Genomic DNA, 12003 nt, shown 5'->3' on the forward strand with positions numbered 1-12003 from the left:
GGGATCAAAAGTTGAGAAGCGACCAATACATGTTCATCAGGGAATGCATCATCAATTTTAGCCTTTTCTCCCACTTCACGCATAGCTTCATCCTCTAATCTAGACAAGTGATCGGCAACTTGATTCTCAGTCCCCTTCCTATCTTTTACTTCAAAATCAAACTCTTACACAAATAGCACCCATATAATCAACCTTGGCTACACATCCTTCTTCTCCATCAAATACTTCAACGCGGAGTGGTCTGTAAGAGCAAAATTTTTCAAAAGCAAACACCACTGCAAGAAGCTCTTGTTCCATTATCGTGTAGTTATTTTGAGCTTCATTCCAGGCCTTACTTTCATAGTAAATGGGTTGAAAAATTTTATCCCTTCTTTGTCACATACCACACCAAGAGTAACGCCACTAGCATCACACATCACCTTAAACGTTTACTCCAATCCAAGGAAATAATAATAGGCGCAGACACCAACTACTCCTTTAATTCTCAAAAGGCTTTAAGACAAGGTTGATCGAAATAGAACTTACTTCCTTCTAGAGTAGTTTACACAAAGGATGTACAATTTCTTGAAAAATCCTTGATAAACCTCCAGTAAAAACCAGCATGACCTAGAAAACTTCTCGCGCCTTTTACAGAGATGGGTGAGGGAAGCCTCTATATAACTTCAAATATAGCTCGATCAACCTCTATCCCCTTCTCTGAGATGTGATGACCTAATATTATACCTTCTTTCACCATAAATTGACAACTTTCCCAATTAAGCACAAGATTGCAATTCTTCACATCTTTTAAGTACCTTGGCTAAATGACTCAAACATCGATCAAAGGAGTCACCGACTACCAAAAAATCATCCATGAACACCTCAATAGTTTGCTCCACCATATCAGAGAATGTCGACATCATACATCATTGGAAGGTGGCCGGTGCATTAAATAACCCAAACGACATCTTTTTGAATGTGAAAATCTCATAAGGGCAAGTAAAAAATGGTCTTATCTTAATCCTCAAGGGAAAGAGAGATTTGATTGTAATCTGAATAACCATCAAGAAAACAATACCACTCTTTTCCTACGAATCTATCTAACATCTGATCCATAAAGGGCATGAGAAAATGGTCCTTCTCAGTCAACACATTGAATTTCTGGTAGTCTATACAAACTCTCCATCGATCACTGTCGGCATTGGAACAAGCTCATTCCTATCATTTGGCACCACTTTCATCCCACCCTTTTTAGGCACACATTGGACAGGGCACACCCAACTATTGTCTGCAATGGAATAGATGACTCCGACATCCAACCACTTGATGATATCCTTTTTCACTACCTCTTCCATAGGTGGATTCAACCTTTTTTGTGCTCAATACTCAGTTTGTGATAGGGAATGAGTTGGATTTTCTGCGAATAAATACCGGGGGGAATCCCAATGATGTCCGTTTAATAGTCTAACCAATGGCTTGTTTGAACCTCTTCAAAACCTCAACTGAACACTCTAGTTGTTGCCCATTCAAATAAGCTTCAACTATCATCGGCAAAGTGTCATCTCTACCCAAGGACACAAAATTCAGATGAGGTGGTAGGGCCTTAAGCTCTAATTTTGGAGCCTCCTCAATAGATGGTTTCATGGGTGGAGACTCGCGATACTACATATCTAACTCAAATTTCTTTGGTTTTGGCCTATATTTATTTCATTCAAGTGCAGCCACTAAAGACCCATACTCTTTAATACCATCACTCTCAAAATTCATGATCACTGCCTCTAGTGCCTCGATGCCTAGTCTCTCTTCAATTTGTACCTTGAATAAGCCCTCAACTTTTTAGGATATAACAGATAATGATTGGAGCTCACCACTCTTCTTCATGGACCTACAGATGTTGAAATGTGCTTCTTCATTGTTCAAGTTAAACTTCATCTGCCCCTTTTCCATATCAACCAATGCATACCCGATGGCAAGGAATAGCCACCCTAGAATAATGGGAACCTCAAAATCAACCTCACTGTCAAGAATCACAAAATAACCTTGAAATATAAATGACTCCACTTTCACAAGCACATCATGGAGTATACCAATGGGCCTCTTCATTGTTCGATCGGCCATCAGTAACCGCATCACAGTAGGCTTTGTGTCAGTGAAGCCCAACTTCTTATCTACGGAAAGAGGCATGAGGTTTATGCTTGAACTAAGATCACATAGTCCCTTAGCAAAAGGTAGCAACCTGATTTTACATGGAATGGTGAAAGCGCCTGGATCTTGCGTTTTTTGCACAAGAGACCTTGTAGCAATAGAACTACAATGTTGCATTCTGTCATCATCCTCAGAACTCACTGATCTCTCTTTGTCAAGCATATCCTTCATAAACATTGCATAATCGGGCACTTGTTCCAGATCTTCCATCAAATGGACATTGATAGAAAGGTGTTTCAACACAGTGATAAATCGCCGGTATTTGCCATCCTTAGTCTTTTTAACCGATCTTCGAGGGAATGGTGGTGGATATCTAGGAATGCGTATTAATTTCTGAGACACCTCTGCTTCTATCACCATTTTGTGACCAGCTCTCCACTGGTCTCCCCAACCTCTTTGTCTTTTCTCATATCATCTTCTACCACAGACGGCGTAGGTAGATCAATAGTTTGATTACCCCCTCCAGTAGTGACCTCCATGAAATGCCCATCATTTTTAGGATTTTGAATAGTGATACTAGGAAGAGTACCAGGTTGGCGTCGATTCACATAAGTAGACAATTGATCCATCTATAGCTCAAGATGCTTGATCAAAATCGCATGCGCATCCACCTTTTGTGAAATATTAGCTAGGTCTCATCTCATATCCTTGGCAATATCATCACTAGTTTAAAATCTCCTCATCGTCTTTAGTAACATATCTTCAACTCGTGCCATACTACCTCCACCGTCCCAAGGTTAAACTTCTCCATTTTGTGGGGGAATATAGGGCCCACTCCTATCATTCTGATTACAATAGGTACTCTGGTTGAAGTGGTTGTAATGGTTATAGTTCCCATCTCAAAAATATTTACCCTCTCGATTGTAGTTACCATAGTTCCGACCATGATTTCCTTGACCTTGGCGCCAATTCTCCGGATTTGAGCCTTGACCGTTTGGTCGAGACCCCCCCCTCCCCTTCTGCTCATTCACTGCATAGGAATCTTCTTTATAATAATAATAATCTACCGACGGTGGTGGTTTAGTCAAGTAGTTCACCCTATTTACCTTTTCTGCACCTCCACTCATACGTTTCAAAACCAACCCTAGATCAGTTCTCATCTATGACAACTATTCACGGATCTCATATGCTATTGGGTTGTTTGTAGTTTATACTGCAAAGGTGTTTCTTTCAGTGTCTTTCTAGCGATCCAAGCCTTGTTATTGAGAGATATCTTCTCTAACTTCTCTTCGATCTCTTCATACATGCACTCACCATAGGAACCCCACATAGTAGTTTCGACTACTGATTTATTGTTATCATCTTGACCCTGATATAGTTAATCCTTCAATGACTCACCAATGCGATGGTTGGGGATGCCTCTCACAAATGTGGTAAATATATCCCAAGAGCTACTCACCGACTCCCCATGTAGTGACACAAAGTTGTTCACTTTATCTTTGTAGTTGAGATTCTTGGATACTTGGTAACCTTGCTAAGAACACATATCTCAACTAATCCCAAGTATAAATGGAGTTGTAGGAAGCTCAGTAAACCATATGGCGGCATCTCCTGTCAGTGATAGAGGAAACACTCGCAACCCAATGAAATTCATAACTAAGTCTGTCCTACCCACACAACTCTTACACACAGACCTCAGTTTGGCTATGTGAGCATGAGGATCCTCTGATGGTAGTCCCAAGAATAAACCCCTCACTATGATAATCTGCATCAGGCTACTCATCACCAAGAATGTGTGCCTTGGTGGCAAAGGGGGTAGGACAAGAGGTCCATCGGACTCGGCAATGTTAATGTTTCCCCTACAGTAATCACGAGGTTTTGGTGTTGGGGGCTGCAACCTCAAAGCATTCTCCAAATCAACTTGAACTTGATTGTGTGCTTCAACCGGTAGTGGAGGTTGATGAATTGACCCATTACCTAGATTGGCTAGGCTCTTTTGATTTTCCATTCTTCGTAGTGTACAGTTAATTTCATGATTGAATTGAGTAAGTGGTTCTCTGCGTCTTCGTGTACTTGGCATACACTAAAGTTAGACTTGAAAGAGGCAAAAACAAAAAGAAAAAAATAAAATTAGGAAATTGTTGACTAAATATCAATATTGTATTAATCTAAAATCCATATTCCCCGATAGTGACGAAAAAATTTGATACGCTCAAATTACACCTCCCTAAAGAAGTATAAGCGGTCGTATCAAGTAAAGAACCCAACTAGTAGGTTGCGGTCGATCCCATGAGGAAAATGGTTTAGATTTAAATTCAATGTACAATTATGTCTATTTAGTCAAGCTCTTTCTAAAACAACTAATTAAAAGGGGGGGGGGTTGTGAAACAAGTTTCTTTAATACTTCTAAGTAAACAAGTAAGCAGAAGTAAAGATTGAGTTGTTATCAAGTTGTGAATAAACTGGGGTGTATGTGTTCCCCATTGGTTCATAACTCCGTATTACTAGCAATAACAATTCTTCCCTAGTGTTTTGCATGCAAAGTGATAAGTTAGGTATCTCTAAATCCTTGGTTTGGCATTTAGAGAATTTCATCCTATACCTTGGTCCGACTGCGTGTGTATAAGCTACTAACCCTTACCTTTACTTCATATTAAGCATCATAATTGATGTATGACTTATTTATTACGTTGCACCAATCGACACTAGCCTATTAAATAGTATCCCACTAAATCTATGTTGATAATTCTTTCTTATTTACTACCTTCTTTGTCTGACAAATAGTGACAAGGCGAGTTCTAACATTGGCTACCAATAGAAAGACTTTTAAACAAAAGAATTATCAATACATGAAAGAACCTATTTGAGGATTGTTATTTAGCTAGGTCCACTTTGTTAATCACCCATCAATCCCACAACCCTAGTTGTGGATTTAGTTATCCATGCAAGCAAGAACAATTCATGGTTATTAGGAAAGAAATTATGAACATACTTTAACAATTCGAAGAAAACCCAACAAATCAACTTGAACTTCACAATAATACTTGAAACCAAATATGGATATTGAATTATTGCCAAAGTTTGCAAAACCCAATTTCCAAACAAAACAAGAACTATAAACACAATGTCTAACCCAAAAAAACAAGGTTTTTATTACCTATATATATAAACATTTTCCTAATTTTAAAGTAATTAAACTAATAAAATATTGTCCAAAAATGCGGCTATGATCGACGACGCCTACTGATTAACCGTCGACTGCCTCTATCAGTCCAAACTTACAATATTTTTTCTCCTTTGGATGGCATCATCTCTGAATCAATCGACGGACAAACAACACGGTCCATTGATGCACCTACAGTCTGTCGATGACATTCGTCACTCCATCCTTAGAATTTCTCCAACTTCGGGTACTGGGACTATCTCTAATCACATCGCCGATTTAGAAGGACGATCCATCGATCAATCGACGGATCATCGATCCTCTTTGTAGTTACACAGTTAGTCAGATTTACCCAAATTTCTGCATCAGTTTGATTTGCAATCGACTGTCACCACCTATGAATCGTCGATCGAACGACGGGCCATCGATGGCCTTCGTAGGTTGCCTCTCTGCACTGAAAGCCAACTGCCTTCTATGTTTTTATTCTTGACCACTTTCCTACAAAAAAAACATAAAAGCATTTTAAAACTACTATAAAAAGGCTCTAGAGACACACAACTCTTAAGGAAAAAGCATTGAAAGTACTGTGAAACCACGGTACATCATGGACATAGACAGAAAGAGAACTCATGGCAGCCTGAAAGAACTGGCTAACCCTTGTATTCGGTAGATGATCGCTGATGTTCTAAGCAAGGTCGGTCAATTTACACTTGAAGATGCCTTGTACGCAATAAATAAAGAGCAATTACAGTATTTGTACACAACCACAATGTACTGGTAGGATCACACAACTATCTCACTAATGCGCAAGATACATAAGTTGTTACAACATAATAATAACATGCATACAAAAAACGTATACAATATCATAAAATCTCATCATCATTCACAAACAACTACAATTTTACATTTTCAAAATACAAAAATATGTCTCTCATGGAACTCAAACCCAAAATGTTAGCCTACTGGAACGTGGTACCCGATCAAATGTTTACGTGAGAACGTTGAAATTGGTCTCTTAATTATGTTGGAATGCGGAAACCCATCCAAGTTAGTGTGTTAGAATGCAACATCTGATCCATTCAACAAACCACAATCACGAGCACAAGTATATTCTCGTTATCATACAATCAAGTCATAGCTCATGCCATTCATCATTAGCATATCTCATTTATAATTGATGTGATCAACAATGCAACAATCGCATAAATACACGTATTATAACGAAGCAAGAACAAACATAAATTGCTTAATTGTTCAATTTCAATAATGACCTACCTCTAAACAAGATTTAATCCCGTAAACACTTGATTCTTCTCTTTCCAAATTTGTTTCGCTTGTTCTTGGTCTAAAACAATCATAGTAGCGCGAGGATTAATAAACAACAACTAATTACCCATTTATAAATAATAATATCAATCCTATGTCAAAACCTTGATACCCATACCCATATAAGGGTTTTCTTCACTATACTTTCCATATCAAAACTCTCCCTCATCGATAATTACGCATTAGAATATGTTCTACTTATCGAAAAAATAGATTCAGGGAGTTAAAATCTTACATTTAGCCTCATGAATGGTAAGAACAAGACAATAAAACCCCTGGATTCGTTCCATAGCTCTCAAGTTCAAACCTTGCAAAATAAAATATTTTTAAAGTTTATTCCTAACTCTAAGTTGCGTTTGTTCCACTACGGCGGCACGCGACCGACTAGAGAGACACCGCCTTGGCGGGTGAACTCTGCCTCAGTGGCTTGAAAGTAAACACTGAGCCATTCAAATAATTCCAAGACTCTTATTTCACAACACATATTCAACCAACAACACTCTGACACTACCTATTCACGCTAAGTTCAATTTCGGGAGTTTTACTTGCTCATATTTAATTTCATAAAGTTATACAGGTTCCTTAACGTCGTAGCTATATAATGATGTGATAAAAATCATAATTAGATCACCCAATTGTTACCAAATTTCCCTAGACTTTAGTGACTCCGATTTTATCCAAATTTAAACTTTGTTGGAAAATTCAAAGTTACTAAGAAAAAGTTTTCCGACCTAAAATTTCTCCCTATTGATTTTTCTATAATGAAGGATCTCGGTCATTACAATATATACCCATTTATCCATCACTCATTCTTGAGTGATAAACTTAGGAAAAATAGGCTAAGGAAAAAATGATGTAATACCTAAATCGACGAACTATTTGGGATGCTTGTCTCACATGTCCCTCTCAGTTTCTAAAGTAGCTTTCTCAACAAGAAGATTCTACCATTGAACTTTCACGAACTTAATCTCCTTTGTCCTCAGCTTATGCACGTCATGATGAAAAATAACAATAGGTTCCACCTAATATTGGAGGTCTTTGTCTAAAAGAATGGAGTCCCATTTAGTTATATAATACCATATGAACCCCTGATAAGTTAGGACGCGAATCCAATCTATAATGGACACAACTTTCCCTCTTACAAAACATCATCACCCCTTTCATTAGTGATACCTTAAGAACATTCTCACAAATATTAAATGTCATGTCTCTCACCATATGGTTTGCATACTTCTTTTGTCTACTTGGGGATGCTTAGAATTGAGCTTCAGTACTTTTCACCTTCTCTTGAGAATCCTTCACCAAATCAACCCCCAAAGGTTTCACATCTCAAGAATCAAACCATCCTGTGGGTGATCTACACCCGTCTTATGTAATACCTCAAACAGTGCCATACCAATGCTTGAGTGAACTATTATTATAGAAGAATTCACTTATGGGTAAGAACTTATATTATCCTAATTCCCACTAACATCGAGCACACATGCCCTTAATGAAGGTTGTACTAAAAGTGAGTTGTGTGCCCAATTAATCATGTAATTTCCTGCAAAACTTGGAGGTGAATTGTGTACCACCGTATGAGATTATAGAAAGGGGAACCCCATGTAACCTCACTAACTCTTTCAAAAAAACCTTAGCCAATTGTTCAGCATTATAAGTTATTTTTACCGGAATAAAAATGGTCTAACTTAGTCAATTTACGCACAACTACCCAAATAGAATAAAACTTCCGTAAAGTCTTGAGAATACCAACCACAAAATTCATGGCTATCCTTTCTCACTTCCATTATGGAATTGACATTTCTTGGTGCATACCTGCAGGCCTTTGATGTTCATACTTCACTTGTTTACAGTTTTGACACTTAGCCACAAACTCTTCTATATTCTTGTTCATTCCCATCTACCAAAAAGTTCTACTCAAATCTTGGTATATCTTGGTCACACCTGGATGAATGGAATGTCGCGATCAATGGAATTCTATCAATAAATTCTGAATCAAGTCATCAACTTGAGAAACACAAATTCTTCCCTTAAAACTGAGGACACCTTCTGCATCAAAAGTGGTCTCTTGTACCTTACCAATCGCAGTCTTCTTCTTGAGTCCATTCAAATTTTCATCCACAAAGTGCTTGATCTTGATCTCTCCTATAAACATGGACCTTACTTCAATGCAAGATAACACCCCACTTTTTTTGAGATTCCCAATTGAATTAATTTAGACACCAAGGTATGAATTTTATCAGCCAAAGGTTGTTTAGTTACACTCAAGCAAGCTAAACTACCCCTACTCACCTCTTTTCATCTCAAAGTGTCTGCCACTACATTAGCCTTACCCGGGTGGTGTTGAATGGTTACATCATAATGTTTAAGTAGATCTATAGAAACTATATTTATCAAATTGAGATCCTATTGAGTGAACACATGCTAAAAACTATGATGATCAGTAAACACTCTACACTTAACACTATAGAGGTAGTCCAGCCAGATCTCAAAAGCAAACAGTACCGCTGCAAACTTCAAATCATATGTTAGATATTTCCTATCATGCACCTTCAAACGATGCGAGAGGTATGATATAACATTCTTATCTTCCATCAACACATAACCCAATCTAGAATTTGAAGAATCACAATAAACAATAAAAATTTTATCTTCCACCGGTAGTGCTAGGATAGTTGTTGTGGTCAAGAGAGTCTTGAGATTTTGAAAGCTATCGTCACATTTTTCATTCCATTCAAATTGCATCTTCTTTTTTGTCAAATTTTTCAAGTGAGTGGCAATAGAAGTAAATTTCTTGACAAATCGAGATAGTAGCTAGAGAGCTCCACAAAACTCTTAACTTTCGTCATAGAGCTTGGCTGAACCCAATTTTGGAGTGCCTCAATCATTTGGGGATCTATAATTACCCTTTTTTTTTTAAACTACATGCCACAAAAAAATTCAACCAAAGTTAACAAAAATTCACACTTAAAAATTTAGCATACAACCTCTGTTTCCCAAGAACACCCAGAACAATACGAAGATGGTTGACATACTTTTCTTCACTTTTCAAATAGACAAAAACATCATCAATAGATACTATGATGAATGAATCAAGAAATGATTTGAACTCCCCATTCATCAAACTCATAAAAGTGGCACGCACATTACTTAACCAAACGACATAATAGAAACTGATAGTGCCTATAACGGGTTCTAAATGTCGTTCGGACTCATTCTCAGGCCTAATTTTTAACTAATGGTAACTAAACATTAGATCAATCTTGGAGAAAACTGATGCTCTGATTAATTAGTCAAAAATGGTCATCTATTCAGCGCAATGGGTACTTGTTTTGAATGATCACACTATTTAATTGTCGGACTCTATACATATTCTCATGCTACCATCCTTTTTCTTACAAAAATGAACTACAGCATCCCATAGGGATGCATCAGGATGGATAATTCCTTTATAGAAAAGCTCTTGTATTTGAGCCTTACGCTCTCATAATTCGGCTGCGCCATGCGATACGGGGGTATAGAAATGGGACGAGTGCCAAGTTTTTAATTGATGCAGAAGTCTATATCTCTATCAGGAGGCGTACAAGGCAGACTATAAGGAAACACTTCTCTAAACTCTGATACCACAAGAATGGACTCATTTGATGGAGACTAAACCTCAACATCTCGAACATGAGCCAAATACTCCAAACAATATTGCCCTACAAGTTTCCTAGTTGTAATAGAGGATGTTATCTTAGATTGTATAGGCTTGTACACCCCTTTCCACTCTGATTTTCCATTCTCAAAATCATTAGAAGATTTGATTAATTAAGAACATCATAACAGGGGACAACTAAGTCATGCTTAAAATTATATCAAAGTCAGTCATATCAAAAATCACCAAATCATCCAATGTTTGAAAATCCATAAACAAGATATGACAAACACGATAGACATGGGTAACTATTACAAACTTTCCAATTGGGGTAGAAACATGGATAGGGCATCAAGTATATCACAAATCATAGCAAATAATATGGCAAATCACGTAGACACATAGTAATAAGTAGAACTTCGATCAAATAGCACATTAGCCATCCAATCACGAACAAGAATAGTACTTGTGATTGTATGATTTTATTTTCCTGGATAGTACCCCAGAGTGGGTTACAAAGGAACCTTTGTGCTGCAGAGAACCCTGAACTCTAAAATTTTGGGAGTTCTGGTTCTTGTAATCATTCATATTTCTTGGTGTAGGTGCATTACATGGCGATGGAGCAAGTCTTGATTAATTTTGCTGAAAAGAGGATCAATTCATATTACCAGTCTTCTGCTTGCCAGACTTATGACCTGTTGTGGTAGCCCTCTTGCTATGGAACTCTTCCTTATCCTTAAACTTCTCTTCCTCAACCTTCTTCACATGAATCATAAGCTATATATGCCCATGTCTCTTACTAGCATAGTTGTTTTATCTTATTTACTTGATTAGCAAGATAGTTAAGACATGGACATGTTTATTTTACTTCTCACACCAGCCATCGTCTCTAGATGATGTTTGTATAGTTGAGTTAACTTTAGGTTGTACGCTTGCACACTCATAGATTGCAGTTTCAAATTAGGAAATTTTCTAACCTTAGTTTCCCTTAGCTCATTGTTTGAAAAGCTCCCTAATAAGGCATCTTCAAACACAGACCAAGTCGATTGTAGTTCCCTTTGACCATGTTCTTCTTCCACTATTCAAACCATATCCCATAAAATCCCTTTAGGTTGTAGCCAACCCACTCCACATGCTCAACATCAACAATATGCATTACCTCAAATACCTTCAAATATAGCCCATAATGTTTTATGGGTCCTCATTGACCTTTGATCAATTGGACACATAGAGACACATTCTCAAAAACTCTGCGACTCTTGATGCATCATTCCCATCTTGATGTTCAGTTCCATAGCGACTAACCCATGTTATTAGAACTTGAGTCAACAAATTGAATTGAAACATAAATGACTTCTACCTGAGTTGGTTGCATGCCTTGTACATTAGGAACCTTTTTATCTTAAGGATCAACATTCCTCCAAGTAGGATATCCTAGAACGGGTCTTAGTGGAGGCATGATCTAAAAGATACAGGTAGGCACGAATTAGAAAGAGAGCTATATAGAATAGAACTTTATCTCACAAAGAAGGAGTAGAATAAAGGGAAGTATTTCATAAATGTTGTAGCCTCTTAATAAAAGATGTGACATGCTTCACACCGATATAAATAACCCTTCATACACAACCTCATAGACACTCTATGACTCTTCAAATTTAATCTCTAATACCAAGTTTTTCATGACCGACCTTACACCCTGGATGTGACTAGAACTCGAGAACCATTTATGATCCCCATGTGAACACTTGGC

Source organism: Solanum pennellii, chromosome 5 (genome assembly GCF_001406875.1).
Source record: "Solanum pennellii chromosome 5, SPENNV200".
NCBI classification, from domain to species: Eukaryota; Viridiplantae; Streptophyta; class Magnoliopsida; order Solanales; family Solanaceae; genus Solanum; species Solanum pennellii.